The sequence below is a fragment of the Heterocephalus glaber genome, unplaced genomic scaffold (assembly GCF_053883595.1).
Source record: "Heterocephalus glaber isolate CG9 unplaced genomic scaffold, H.glaber_assembly_v1.0 deba00000621, whole genome shotgun sequence".
In the NCBI taxonomy this organism is placed as follows: domain Eukaryota; kingdom Metazoa; phylum Chordata; class Mammalia; order Rodentia; family Bathyergidae; genus Heterocephalus; species Heterocephalus glaber.
Window position 1 is genome coordinate 2,811,926 of NW_028258153.1, and position 16,269 is coordinate 2,828,194.

Sequence of the window (16,269 nt, forward strand, 5' to 3'; positions counted from 1 at the left end):
TGTTGTATACCTGGAATTATATAAAAAATTAACTCAAATTAGATTATAGATTAAAACATAAAACCAAAACTCTAAAACTCTTAGTGGAAAGCAAAAGAAAAACCCTATGCCTTGGATATGGCAAAGATTTCTAAAATGTGACAACAAAAGCATGATTGATAAAATTAAAAATTGATAAATTGCATATAATAAAACTTAAGAGCCTTTTCTTGTTGAAAGACACTACTAAGAAAATTAAAAGACAAACAGTGGATTGGGAGAAAACACTTGCAATTCACAGAGCTGATGAAGCACCTATGGTCAGGACATATAAAGGACTCTCAAAACTCAATAATAAGAAAAAATATACACAAAAAAACAGACAAAAAAATTGAATAGATATCTTTTTAACAGAAAATATATAGATGGTAAATAAATACATGAAAAGATGCTCAAGTAACTGGTGTGGTGGCACATACCTGTAATCTCAGCTACTTGGGAGGGTGACCATAAATGGACATCAGCCTGGGCAATGTAGTCAGAACCTGTCTCAAAATAAAATTGAAAAGGGTTGGGAGTTTAGCTCAGTGGTAGTGCATGAGTGAGGTCATGCATTCTATCTCTAGTGCCACCTCAAATTAAAAACAAAAAAAGAAAAATAGTCAACATCATTAGTCATTAGAGAAATGCAAATTAAAACCACTAAGGAGATGCCACAACATCCAGATTAGAATGGTAAAAATAAAAAATTTTTTTACCATACGTAGTGTTAACAAGGATATGGTACAACTGTAACTCTCATACACTGTTGGTGAAAATATAAAATAGTGAGACCACTTTGGTCAATAGTTGAGTAGTTTCTTATAAATGTAATCATGCATTTACCACATACTGTATAATTCAGCGAGGTATTTGCCCAAGAGAAATGAAACCACATATCTATGCAAAACTTGTACATAAATATTTATAACCACTTTATCTGAAATAGCCCAAGCCCAAAAATATCTCAAATTTCCATCAACATGTGAATGGATAAAGAAGTGTACTAATTTTACAATAGAATTTATTCAGTAATAAAATGGAGAAAAACTACTGACATATATTACAACACAGAAATATCTCAGAATAATTGTACTGAATGAAAAAAGCCAGATTTTGTTTTTAAAATATAGGGTTCCATCTAGAAAATGCAAATTTGTCTATAGCGGCAGCAGACCTATGATTGCCTAGGATGGGGAAGAGGACAGGGCAAGAGGAAACTCTTTTGAAAGGGAGCAATTGAAGATGTTCATTATCTTCACTGTGCTGATGATTTCACAGGTACACAGACATTTCCGAACTGACCAAATTATACACTTTAAACTCATACAGTTTATTATATGGCAATTATATGCCAGCGGAGCTAAGAAAAGATGATAGGATTGTATTAATCTACTTGATAGATTGATTAACCCACATCCACAAGTTAACTGCTACTTGAATTGGAAAAAACCAATCTTGACAAAAGAGATCTGGCTGCCACCATGTTAACCAACAAATCAAATTTAGTATCAGTGACCATGGGACAAACTGACATTAAGTGCCTCTGATATAATCCAGTAAGTTCACAGCACCACCTGCAATTCCATGAAAGGTTTAACCTGAATCTTATCAAACTGTTTGAACCTACCAGGAACAGAAGAGGTTACACAGGATCCCCCTCCAGAAGCAATCAGACAAGTGCAAGAGGAAGGCTCTCCTACAAGACAGTTACCTTGTCTCTTCAAGAAGCCCATACCCGGCTGGGGATTTAGCTCAGTGGTTCCGCCGCCTGCTTGGCAAGCACAAGGTCCTGAGTTCTATCCCCGGTACCAAAAAAAGAAAAAATAAAGAAGTCGGTACATGGGGAAATTTGATGAGAGATAACAAAAGACATGTGTGAAATTTTATTAGATTCTACTTTAAGAAACACAAAAACAATTTGGAGAAAACGGGTAACTCAATGAGGACTAAAACACTATCAAAATTTGTATTTGCTGCAGCACAAAATCTTCTCTCTCCAGGCTTGCTTATCACATACCCAAGTGGAAAGAAAATTGCACACGTAATTATGGAGAACTTGTGAAGCCATGTACTCTGGAGATGGCAAAGCTGGCGTATGGCATGGAGTAGAGGAAGAAGAAAACGGAAGTGGTTCCTTAATGAAAGGATGCTATCCACCAGAATTACTGCCATTTCTTCTAAGACAGTCATGTGAGCTCTGCATTTAGCATGACCTACCAGTACAATCACTTCTTGACTTCTTGCTTTTCCTTCCTTGTGTTGCAATGACACCATCAAAGATTCCATTTTATCATCTCTCTCTCTCTCTCTCCTTTTTGTGGTCCTGCAAATTGAACTCATGGTTATTCTATCACTCAGCTACATTTCAGCCCTCTTATAAATTTTTCAATTTTTGAGACAAGATCTCTCTAAGTTTCCCAAGCTGGCCTCAAACTTGCAATCTTCCTGTCTCAGCCTCCTAAGAAGCTGAGATTACAGGTGTGCACCGCTGTGCCTGGCTGCAATCTCCTTTTGAACAAGCAAAGACCACTGATAATTTCAGAATGGAATTCCCAGAGCAAAACTTCCATAAGAAGAAGAATCTTAATAATTTGGCATAAGATAGAGCTTGTGATTTTTGAGAGTACATCTGTGCTTGTGGCTTTGGAGAAAGAACGATGTGGCTTTCTATCTAAACACATGCTGATGGCAAAGGCAACTGTCAGTCTTTTTGCAATAAATCTGTCCCATTTCCACAAAAAACATTAACTTTATCAGACTTGGAGCCTCAAATCACCACTTTCTCAAGATTATTTTTTTTCCAATAAAGGAAGAACGGTAGAAAATGATGTACTTTTCCTTAAGAGAAAAATTTAGTGGATTTCTGGAAGATGAACCTTGAACACTTGAATGACCTTCAAACAGGCAGAAACCAGACACACACACACACACCATAAAAAGTAAACTGGGAGGGACAGGGAATATTGAGAGTAAAGAAACATTTAGTTAGGACAGTTGGAAACGGGTGAGTTTTTTCATGGCTTGGTTGATTTGGTGAATACCTTTGATCAGCTCAGTGAGGTAATTCTTTCCATTCAAAGCCTTACATGCCATTAGGAAACCTTCAGAGCCACTATGTGCTTTTCTATCCAAACTGCTGCTCTGGAAAGGGATATGGGAGGAGGCAATCATATTAACTTTTCAATGCTAAAGGGGAAAAGTTTCTTGAAAATGAAGTAGAGTCATTGTTGTTGGGTTTTTTTCCCCAATTTTTCTACAGGCAAAAATCTGTAGTCACCTGGAACCCTGCAAAATTCTTTTGATGGTAATTTCTGCTCCAGTGATCTTGAAATTAAACGTGTGTTCATGATCCCAACTTTGCTGACATCAAGTCTGCAGTCTCCGCCAAAAATGACCTCACAAAGGAATTGATGCTACATGGCTAATTCTGAAAGTCTCAGAGAAATCTGGGCGGATTTAAGTCTGCCCTTGTCTTGTAAAGCATCCTGTGGGGGCTCTGTAAAGCACTTTTGTGAACCATGATGGTGAACGAGAGCTTTTTGTCACTTGTCAGTCAAAATAAAACATGAAATCCACTGACTGTAGAAGATGACATTTGCATTTCATCAAATATGTGCCACAGTTTCACCCTCTCATTCAAGCTAAGCAGCAGCAGCTTTGCTGTTAGATTCCACTTTCGAGCAGTTTAAAGTGCATCTTGTTTTATTTGCTTGTATGCCAGAGTTCTGTCTATTTTTGCATAGCTTTGCAATTATTTTGCATATTGCTCAAGGACAGCCATTAATTTCTGCTTTAAAAAACTGAAAGGGAAGCATACGCATAAAGATTGTTCTAATACTCTGCCTAAGTAGAAAAGCAAATTTCCCTCATTGCAAACGGTATAAAACATTGTAGGGGGGCTGGGGATTTAGCTCAGCGGTTTCACAGCTTGCTGCCCAAGCACAAGGACCCAAGTTCAATCCCCGGTACCAAAAAAAGAAAAAACAAAAAAACAACAAAAAAAATTGTACGTCAATGTTGATGTGCTTTTTCCTGGGATACATACCACTGGCTTCTCAAAGGTTTTCTATTAGACCTATAACACAAATATGAGAGAACTAGAGTCTGCCCAAATAATTTATTTTACAAGTAGGCTACCTTTTAATTTTTCACCTATATAGTGATTTTTCTTTTTTTCTTTTCTTTTCTTTTTTTTGAGACAGGGTCTCACTAGGCAGTTCAGGCTGTCCTTAACTTACTATTATGCCCAAGCTCATGGTGATCCCCCTGCCTCAGCCTCCTGAGTGCTGGGATTACAGGTGTGCACTACCACACCCAGCCAGTGTGATTTTCTGTAACATGGGATTTTAGAAATGATGTAAGGGCACGAAAATGTCACCAGAGCCCTAATAAATGTTTTCTGTGGATTCATTTGATAGCTGATAATAAATATAAAAGAATAACCTCAAAAGCTATATTAAAAGATTGTCATTCCAATGGAAATTATCATTTCTGAAAATTTAAATTTCCTTATTCCATGAGTATTATTCAGTTTTAGATATCTATTGACTTAAATAATTAATTTGTTTGTTTGTGGCACTGAAACTTGAACCCAGGGACTTGCACATGCTAGGAGAGTGCTTTACCACTGGAAATTAGTTCGTTAAACAAAAGGACTAAAAGAAAAAGACCACATTCTGATATCAATACTCAGCCATTTTCAACAAAACCCCCAGTAGCATAGACTAGAAAAAAACATAGTAAAGACTTCTATAAAACTCCTAGGACAGGCTGGACCCGGTGGTGCTTGCCTGGAATCCCAGCCCCTCGGCAGGCAAAGGTAGCATTTAAATTCCAGCCAGCCTAAGCTACTTAGCAAGACCTTGTCTCAAAACAAAAATGGGGGGGTGGGGGGTATGACTCAGTGGTAGAGCACTTCTAGTATTTGCAAGGCCCTGGGTTCAGTCTTTAGCACTCCCCAAATCCTACAACAGACACATTAAGCGAGGATCTGAGGATGGGGGAAGACAGGAGAGCAGGAAATGGAAAGGCAAATAATGATGATTCATATGTCATATGCATATGTACCAGTTCCCTAAGAATGAATGTAACTGTTACATGTTACAAACATACACTAATAAAAAAGAAACCTGGAGGAGGGGTGTGTGTGAGACAGGGTTTTGCTACATAGTTCAGATTGGCCTTGAACTCACTATGTAGCTCAAGCTGGCCTTGATCTCACGGCAGCCCTCCTGCCTCAGCCTCCCAAGTGCTGGGATTACAGGCATGCACCACCATGCCCAGCTAAAAAGAAACTATTAAAAATATAAGTAAAAATAAATAAAATTAGGATCAAGAACTATGGCCACAACTGAAAAAACGAGGTAAGAAAATAGTGATTACAAATATTAAAAAAAGAGTGGAGAAGACAAAAACATTTACTTTATTCTCTCTCTTTTCTTTTCTTTTCTTTTTTTTGTGTGTGTGGTCCTGGGGACTGAACCCAGGGCCTTCACAGTGAGCTACATCCCTGGTCTTTTCAATTTTTTTTTTTAATCAAGGTCCCACTAAGTCACTAATGTGCCCCTGCTGAGCTTGAATTTGCAATCCTCCTGTCTCGGTCTCCCAGCATGTTGTGCCGACTGGGAATGTAGCTCAGTGGTGCCCTGCCTGCCTGACAAGTGCAAGGTCCTGAGTTCGATTCCCAGGACCAAAAAAAAAAGCCAATTATTTCTAAATGGATGAAAAATTTAAAGAAAAACTAATAATAATATTAATATTTAAAAACTAGTCATGGGCTGAGGATGTATGTAGCTCAGTGGTAGAGCACTTGCCTAACAATGTCAGGTATAGGGTTTGAGCCCCAGACCTGTAAAATCTACAAGCAAGCAAAGCTCTAATCAAAATGAATAAAAATTTATAGAAAATATTACTGATGGATGGAGACCAACTTGCCTTGCCACATATTAAAATTTATTACAAAGCCACTATGATAAAATGGTATTCCTGTTCATTTTAGATCTATTGGGATAATATTGACAGTATTTAAGAGCTGTCTATTCAGTCAACAAAGTAACACTATTATTTTACTTATGTATTCATTATAGTATAAAACTCTCAATCATGATTTAGCACAGTAGAGACATTAATAAAGAAATGCAATAAAATATAGGGGACAAGAACAAATCTAAAGATATACGATAACTTGATAAATAACCAAGTTGGCATTTCAACTCAGGGTAATGCATAATTAATTGAATAAATGGTGTAGGCATAATTTACTCTCCATCTGAAATATGCCCCGCTAACAAAACAATCTCATGGTTATTTCTAAGTTATTTGGAAAGATTTCATAAATGAAACTGAAAAGCAAATGGTAGATTGAAGCAAAATATTTTTGCCCTATGTGATGGGCCCAGCGTCATTTTCCCTTACACACAATTTTCTCCTGTTATTCGCTAAATAAGACTAATGATACAATGAAAGACTGGACAGTGCTCAAAGCAAGAAGCAAATTATCACAAAACACTCAAAAATGTGCTTACCTTCATTAGTAGGGTGGAAATACAAGTTAATCGGGACAATTTTTCAGCTTCAGATCGTCAGTCATTAAGAGCCACGGGAGTTACCTATAATGTACCAATAAAAGAATTTAATTTTTAAAAAAAAGAAAAAAATTTGACAGAATCTAATAAAAGTAAGCATATTTGTTCTATGGAAAAAAAAGAGCCACGGGAGTAAATTTGCTGGGGGAGGAGAGCTGAAGTTGGCAATCCAATCTATAACTGATGAAAAATCCCAATTGCTGTAGTCTTCTGTGAAATTAAACTGGAATATCCACATATTATGGATATGTGAGAGTTCACATATCCATATAAAGATTCTCAGAAGAATGTAGCCTAGAGAAATACAAACTAAAATGTATGTATTTAAGACTCTTTATGACATTATTTATACATAATGGTGAAACAAATCCACCTTTGAACAATCTAGACGTCCATTGTAAGGAACGGCTGAACAAATTATGATACACTGACATCCTGTGCTATTATGCGGCTGTTCAAAAGGATGTTAAGTATGCATTATTGCTCTGGACTTCTCATATATTTACTAAATGGGAGAGACTCTGTGGAATAGTGAATGTGGCATGTCATTTTTAAACAATTTTTGTATGATTATATGTATGCATGTTCTAAGATGACCATTGAGAAAGAAGATACAGAAGGCCTGGGTGGGATTACCTGGGTGGGAGGTGGGGGGACTCCAGAGGAGCTGGGTACAGGTTACTAAAGTTCCTCGTGTTTCTGTACTGTTTGGCTTGTCAAAACACGTGTCACTTTTATTATATAAAAAAGTTTTAAACAAGGCATCAATGGGAAGAATAGTCCAGATATTAGCACTGAAGCACTTTCCCTGGTTCTAGGAGGCCAGACTCTAAAACACATCGGCACCAGTGGTTCGGTCCTCAAGGGTCTGATCACGGCTTCCTTAGCAGACTGTAGTAAGTTCCATGGTATCGTAAGTGGAAATCCCTCAATCTCACATGAATTAAAAAGATTGATGGTGACTATTTAAAACACCTAAGCACACTGAAAAGAGTAAAATACAGATAATAGGGAGGTAGGCCGATATTTTCATGAAGACTTACTTGAAACATCCAAAGAAGGCCTGAAGGCATAGCTCAGTAGTCCAGGCCTTGCCTACCATGCATGAGGCTCTGGGTTCAACCTTTAGCACTGCAAAGCAAACAACTAAAAGAATAACCATAACAAGTATTTAGAAATAATCTATTTCCAGTTTGAAATGATATACTCAATATTCATCATCCAGTGAAATTTTGTGTTATTATTAAATTTTTGTGAAGATTTTATAAAAAACACTTAGAAAATATTATGGCTATAGTATTTCTTTTAAAAAGTAGAATACAAAATTTTATGTTGCTTTCATGACCAAGGAAAATGACAACAACAATAACACAACTTTTGTACAGAAAAAAAGACCAAAAGGAAAGAGACTAAACTGCCAACATGAGGATGACTTTGGGAGTTGTGTACCTGGGATTAATTTTCCAAATATTCTAAAATAATTTTTATTACCAGGTAGCATTATATTATTATAAATGCATTAGAATTTTATTTATATTAGGATTTTATTTGGGAATATTATTTAAGGATAAATGCAGTACTAAATATAGTAAGTACATTATATAGTGTATACAACATATGCAAACAATGCTTTTTATAATATTGTAAATCATGTTTTAAGATAAATAACAATAAGTACTATTTGACAAAGGATTACTAAATACTAGTATTGCTAATACTAAATGCTAATGTTAATAAACACTAGTAATTATTTTGAGATAAGTGCTATATATTTTAATGCAATTAATACCACATATATATTCTTTAACAATTTTTTTAATTCATTAAGTTTATTGGTACATTTTAGGTATAGAATATGATGACATTCATCATTGGGAATTTGTACCTTTACATCATAAATCTTGGTTCTTATTTTTTTCCCCATTCCCCTGCCCTCCCTTCAACCCCTCCACCTCTATTTACAAAGACTGTTTCTGTTTTTTCCTTTTCTCATATTTATTCCTTTCTCTTCTTTCCTTTCCCCTACCCTCCCACTTCCCCTTCCCCTTTGGACCTTTTCTTCCTATTTCACATTATCTATTATACAACTTGGTCTTTATTTACACTTTCTCACACCAGAGAAACTTCGGTATTTGCATATATGTGTCCTACTTATTTCACTTAAGAGTATGGCCTTGGGCTGGGGATTTAGCTCCTAGGTGCCAATACCTGCTTTGCAAGCACAAGGTCCTGAGTTCAATCCCTGGTACCAAAGCAATAAATAAATAAATAAATAAATAAATAAATAAATAAAGTATGGCCTCAATGTGCATCCATTTAATTATAAATGTCTCTAGTATCTCATTATTTATAGCTGAGTCACACTCCATTTTATTAAAAAAAAACACATCTTCTTTATCCAGCCTCCAATTGATGAGCAACTGGCCTGTTTCCAAGTTTTAGCTATTACAAACTGTGCTGGTATGAACATGGGTGCACATATATTGCTGTGGTATAATTCTTTTAACTCTTTTGAGAAGATACCCAGTAGGGCAATAGCTGTTTTTTTGAGGTTTCTCCATACTGATTTCCACAGTGGTTGCACCAGTCTACACTCCCATCAGCAGTGGAGAAGGGTTCCTTTTTCCCACAACCCTGGGAAAAAAATTTTACCAGCTATTCCTCAGACAAAGGTCTACTACCCAGAATATATAAAGAATTTTTAAAAATCAGACCTCTCAACTTCAAAGACCCAATATAAAAATGGGCATCTGAAATGAACAGACATTTCTCAGACAAAGAAGTAGAAACAGCAAATAAACATAGGAAGAAGCGTTCAACATCACTGGTCATTCAAGAGATGCAAATGAAAACAACACTGAGATTCCACCTCACCCCAGAAAGAATGGCTGCCTTGGAGAAATCAACAGGGGCCGGGGGATTTAGCTCAGTGGTTTCGCCGCCTGCTGCGCAAGTGCAAGGACCTGAGTTTGATCCTTGGTACCAAAAAAAAAAAAAAAGTAAGAAATCAAGCAATAACAAGTGCAAATGATATTTTAAATAATTAATATCTGAATTATGAATATCATTATAATAGTGAAGTTCTATAATTGTGCATAAATGACTTTATAATAGGTATTATTAGATATCTTTCCTCATCACCTAATAATGGTAATTGTTTTCAGTAAATAATAGTAATTATTGGCAGATGAATGAAGTGCTAAATATATTAAGGCAATAAATAATATCTGGATAGTTCATCTTACTTTGTAGTTATAAATATATTTATGTCCTAGAGTTTCATGCTGAAATAGACAATTTACTGCAGTACTAAATGTCATGCTTCATTAATTGTTTGGAATTTCAGCCTCCATTAGCTAACTCTGATGTTCTGACTTTCTGACACTCCTGTGTAGTTGCCTGAAGCATCTAAGACATTTTAAAGAATCGTGATTGTAGTAATTCAGCATGGTAGACTTTATTATGAGATATTGTCATGTTAGAGAGAGTAAATAAATGCCATATAACAAATCTAATGCAGAAAAACATGACTGGAAACAGGAATGCAACCTTCCACTGGTATCCGTGATGAGGATTGATTCCCGGACACCCCTCAACCCCAAGGTGAATACCAAAACCTGCAGGTCCCCGGCTACCTTGTATAAAATGGTGAGGTATTTGCAAAAAACCTACCCACATCCTCTTGCCTACTTTAAATCATCTTCAGATTACTTACAATACAATTTAAATTCTATGTAGATTGTTGTTATACTATATTGTTTAAGGAATGATAACAAGAATACAAAGTCTATACATATTCAGTACAGACATAATTTATTAAAAAATTCTCATCTGAGGTTGTTCAAACCCGTGGATGCAGAATCTTGGCTATGAAGGGCTACGGTACCATATTGTCTTCCTCAGTCTTGCAGAATCATGAGCCATCACTTGCTGTTTCTTCATTCCCCAGACTGTGAATGGATATCATCTCTTGAAATGACCATGTTTGTGTAGAAATAAGGACAAGTCAGTGAAAAACATTCCCACTTCTGATCCTTCCCTCTATTTCTAGGTGAATGTACAATGTAGTGCTGTCTGTATCACGGCCATTACCAACCAGCAAAGTCACCAAGCAAAGAGGCAGGTGAACTGATGTTATTAAGGATCAAGCTCTTTACCAGGACATCTCCCAAAAGTGCTCCCTTCTTTTTGATCCTTCAGATTCACTAGAATAAAAAACACACTGATATTAATGTAATGTCTTAATTCCCACCAAACTCCAAGAAATAGATTCCACCTTGAGTGAACAGAAAACCCAGTGACCGGCTCCAAAAGGAATTTTTTTTTTCTACTACCTATTAGACTTTAAGTTGTAAGACATAAAATCCCAGAAAAACTAGGGTGTCATGGAGATCATGACTGTGATCCCAGCTACTCAGTGGCTGAGCCAGGAGGATCACAAGTTTGAGGCCAGATTGGACAACTTAGTGAGCACCTGTCTCAAAATAAAATTAAAAGGGCTGAGGGTGTAGCTCAGTGGTACAGTGTTCCTGGGGTTCTACCTCAGCACCACACACACACACACACACACACACACACACACACACACACCCTGGGGTAGTTACAGTGCAGAGGGAGGGATGTGGCAGTAATTTAGGGCCTCAGGGAAACCTCGCAGAACGCAAGGGTAACCATGGTGCACAGGTCTAGGATCAGAAACTGCCCTAAACCAAAACCCAGTCCCCATCGCTGGGCCTGGCCATCTGCATCTGCCTCTTTACTCTTATCCTTCCCCTCAGCTTCTGATTCTTCATCTCCCACTTGCTCCAGTTTAGCCATCTTGTCCTTGATCTAAACGATGTTGATCTCAAATTCCTCCTACAGGCAAGAATTTCCCTCTGGCTTCCTTAGTCCAAATTCCAGACAGAGGACATGTGATTGTTGAGTATATGGATTAGTGGATGCACGAATGAATCAATTGATATATAAAATGAATTCAGCCTTATTGTTCTTCAAGCAAGGATTTTATTGACTGTAAACAAACCATTGAGCCTATTTGCCAAAAACTGTCCACAGGAAGATATGGGTAAAAATTAGAAATCAGTTTCACAATCTTGCAGTTCATGTACTTAGCCATGGCCCTACGTAGGCTACTTTGCACTCCGTGGTGAAGTAGGACTTTTAATCCCTGTGGTATATCATTCTAGTTAATATAATTTGCTGGTGCTTCAGCAACTGGTTAACATTGTGATTAGTTAGCAATTAATTTGAAAATATAGTAGAGTTAGCAAAATAAGAGATGATATTTGTTGTCTTTAAAGTTTCTTTTGACACCGAGCATGGTATGCACACCTGTAATCCCAGCACTTGGGAAGCTGAGGCAGGAGAATTGTCATAAGTTCAAGGCCAGCCTGGGCTACATAGTGAGTTCAAGGACAGCCTGAACTACATAGGGAGACCCTGTCTCAAAAAAAAAAGTAAAAATAAAAAAATAAAGTTTCTTTTGAGCACTTCAGGGTTTTTTTCATTAAGTTTATTGGTACATTTTAGGTATACAATACAGTTACATTCATCATTGGGAATTTGTACCTTTACATGGTATATCTTGGTTCTTATTTTTTCTCCCTTCCCCTGCCCTCCCTTCACCCCCTCCACCCTACCCTATTTACAAAGACTTTGTTTCCATGTTTTTCCTTTTCTGGTATTTTTTCTTTTCCCTTCTTTCCTTTCCCCTCCCCCTCCCACTTCCCCTACTCCTTTAGACATTTTCTTCCTATTTCACAATATCAATTATACATTTTGATCCTTATTTACACTTTCAGTTTTTCACACTAGAGAAACTATTCGGTATTTACACATGTGTGTCCTATTTATTCCACTTAAGAGTATGGCCTCAATGTGCATCCACTTAGCTACAAATGTCTCCAGTTTCTCATTCTTTATGGCTGAGTAGTACTCATTTTATTAAAAAACCACATCTTCTTTATCCAGTCTCCAGTTGAAGGGCAACTGGGCTGTTTCCAAGTTTTAGCTATTACAAACCGTGCCGCTATAAACATGGGTGCACATATATCACTGTGGTACGATTCTTTTAATTCTTTTGGGAAGATCCCCAGTAGGAGAATAGCTGGGTCAAATGGGATCTCTAATCCTAGTTCTTTGAGGTATCTCCATACTGACTTCCACAGTGGTTGCACCAGTCTGCACTCCCACCAACAATGGAGAAGGGTTCCTTTCTCCTCACAACCCTGCCAACATTTGTTATTGGTTGATTTCATGATAGCAGCATTCTTTCTGGGGTGAGGTGGAATCTCAGCATTGTTTTCAGCTGCATCACTCAAGTGACCAGTGATGTTGAACATTTTTTCATATGTTTATTTGCTGCTTTTACTTCTTTGCCTGAGAAATGTCTGTTCATTTCAGATGCCCATCTTTGAATTGGGTCTTTAATTTGGGGGGTCTGATTTTTGTTAGTTCTTTACATATTCTAGATAGTAGACCTTTGAGCACTTCAGGTTTTTAAACGCTTGCAGCTGATTCAGAACTTTGCATTTCTAAAGATGGTGTTCCCATCAGCCCAGTGCAGTTAAAGTTACCATGTTAACAGGACAGAGTTGAAATGGTGGCCTTTATTCACAGTGAAAGCAACCTGTGGAATTGTTCGCGATTTGCAAAGCTTGAATATAGTATTTCTGAATTCCTGTTCCAATTGCCATGTCATTTAAAATATCTCACCCATTATTTTAAAATATACATAAATGCATATAATTTGAAAAGCAAAATCTAATTTGTAATTTTAATGTGTAGTTTCCCTAGGTCTGTTTGTGATTACTGTACATTTTGATGTTCTTGAGTATAGTACTCTGCTAATTATCACAAATAAAATACTCTTTCTCTGAACATTCATTTCTGTTTTACTATAAAATGTGACTCCCGTGGTCTTATTGTATGACAGCATGTAGTTGTCCTTTTATGCATTCCCTTGTCTCCATATAGTCCCTTTACCCATCTCAGTCTTAAGATTATCTTGCTAGTCTTTAAAATCTTTCCAATCTTCATTGTCTACATAATGGCCTCAATTTTCTATTTCCCTATGTATGAATATTGGTCTGAAATTGCATTACATCATTTATAATTCCATGGTGCATTTCTTGAGTGAGCTGAACTCCAACATCAGTACAGAGGCAATTTACAGGGCCGGGGATCTAGCTCAGTGGTTCCACCACCTGCCTCACAAGCATAAAGTTCAATCCCTGGTACAAAAAAAAAAAAAAAAAAAAAAGAGGCAATTTACAATCTACTAAATCACAATTTCCCTCCCCTCCTCCTCCTCCTGCTCCTCCTCCGCCTTCTCTTCTCCCTCTTCCTCCTTTTCCTTGTCTGCCCCCTCCTCTTCCTCCATCTTTCCTCAGCTCTGCTAGGATCTCAATTCCAAGGGATCTCACGAAGGTACAGAATTCCATACTATCATGCTACCTTACATGGACTGAGGTTTTCTCTCTCATGAAAATGCTTTCGTTTGCCACTATCACCTGGCTTGGGTGAGATTAATACCTTCCCAGACATTCTGATTATTTTACAGACCTTGCTAACATTTCAAGTGCACCACCGATGTATTCAGAGAAAAGTGAAAGATAAATGCGGTTTTAAAATTTGAATGTGGATGGCCAGGGATTTAGCTCAGTGGTTTCACCACCTGCTGTGCAAGCGCAAGGACCCAAGTTTGATCCCCGTTACCAAAAAAAAAAAAAAATTGAATGTGGAGCACAAATTTTGGCCAACTTATGCCTAATTTGCCTTTAAAAAATAGACGGAAGTTTGATAGACTTCATCTGAATTCCTTCAAGTCCTTCATAGCTAACTGTGACAAAAATAGTCTATTTTGGGGCTGGGGATTTAGCTCAGTGGTTTCGCCGCCTGCTGTGCAAGCGCAAGGACCAGAGTTCGATCCCTGGTACCCCCCCTCCCCAAAAGTCTATTCTGCTCGGAATGTTTCTCCCTTGCTTTGACTATTATAAGCAAAATACCCATCCTCACTCTATGAAGTGTCAAAAGTGAAAGTGTCTTAAAGGTTTCTTAGCTTAATGGAAAAAGACATATTGAGGATGTTTCTCCCTTGCTTTGACTATTATAAGCAAAATACCCATCCTCACTCTATGAAGTGTCAAAAGTGAAAGTGTCTTAAAGGTTTCTTAGCTTAATGGAAAAAGACATATTGAGGACAATATTAGCTAATAGAATTTTCCCTGGGTTAGATATTTTTGTTAATCTGTCAGACTGGTGCTCTGAGCTCTGTATTTTCCTTCCACTGTGTCTATATTAAGGTGTCTAGAGACAACAATTTCACTTCCGGCAATTACTTAACTCAGTAATTAAGGAACAAGACAAGATATACCCTTGAAAATTTACTGCTTGAAGCAGAGGCTTGTTGCGTCTGTCTAATGTGCTTTGACTGTCCTGCATATGTCAGTCATCTTGCAAATTAGAAACCAGCTATAACCGTAATGAGCTCTGTTATTAGCCTCATTGTGATTAACATCTCTTCCCCCAGAGTACACACCTAGAAGACAGCATCTGTTCTGCATAGCTTCCATCTGGAAAGCCACGGTTCTCATTTGCATATGTACAGGCATTGTCATGAGGGTGGTTTTAAAAATAGTAATCAATATTTAACTAACTTACAGAAAATATCAGCCTTTTAAGACTTTAACATGAAGAAACATGAGATCAGTATACGTAAAGCAATTGCATTTTTTTAAAAAATCACATAACTAATATGAATTGTCAGTATGGTTTGGATTTGTAGCAATAACTGATTAATGAATTGACTGGTTATTGCCATTCCCTTCGAATCCTACACATACTGTGACTATTCAATAATTGGTGCTTTAATCCATGACTGCTTTTCTCTGAAATGAAATGCCAATGTGACCCTAAGTGTGTTTGCTAAGTAAGCAGAGCTTCTGAACCATAGAACTCAAATAGAAGACAGCAGCCTGCTCATCGCTGAGACTTGCAGGTCAATTCTTCCATCTCCTAAGAAATATTCCAGTAATACCACTTAAATCATAATGTAAGAATAAAAGGGGAAGGCTGGGGATTTAGCTCAGTGGTTTCGCCTCCTGCTGCACAAGCGCAAGGACCCGAGTTCAATCCCTGGTACCAAAACAACAACAACAACAAAAAAAAAAAACACCAAGAATAAAAGGGAAACAAAGCTAAGCTATTCAGAGGGGACTTTGTGGATGAGAAAGTTTAATATATTTCTGAAATGCAGCAACCAATAGAAGTTGATACTTTCTCTCATTTTATTGGATATTACTGTGGCATTTTATATATGCGTATAACATACTTCGACCATATCCATCACTTCTATTAGCTTCTCCTCCCTGATCCCATTTCTCTAGTCTAATAGTCTCCCTTCTACTTTCACGTCATCTTTTTTAGATTCCACATGTTAGGGAAAACATGCAATACTTGTCTTTCTGAGTTTGACTTACTTTGCTTAACATGATGGTCTCTAGTTTTGTTCATTTTCCTGAAAAGGATATGATTTCATTCTTCTTTATGGCTAATACTCCATTATATATACGTACCGCATTTTCTGTATCCATTCTTTCACTGACAAGCACCTAAACTGATTCCATAACTTGTATGTTATAAATTGTGCCATGATATACATGGG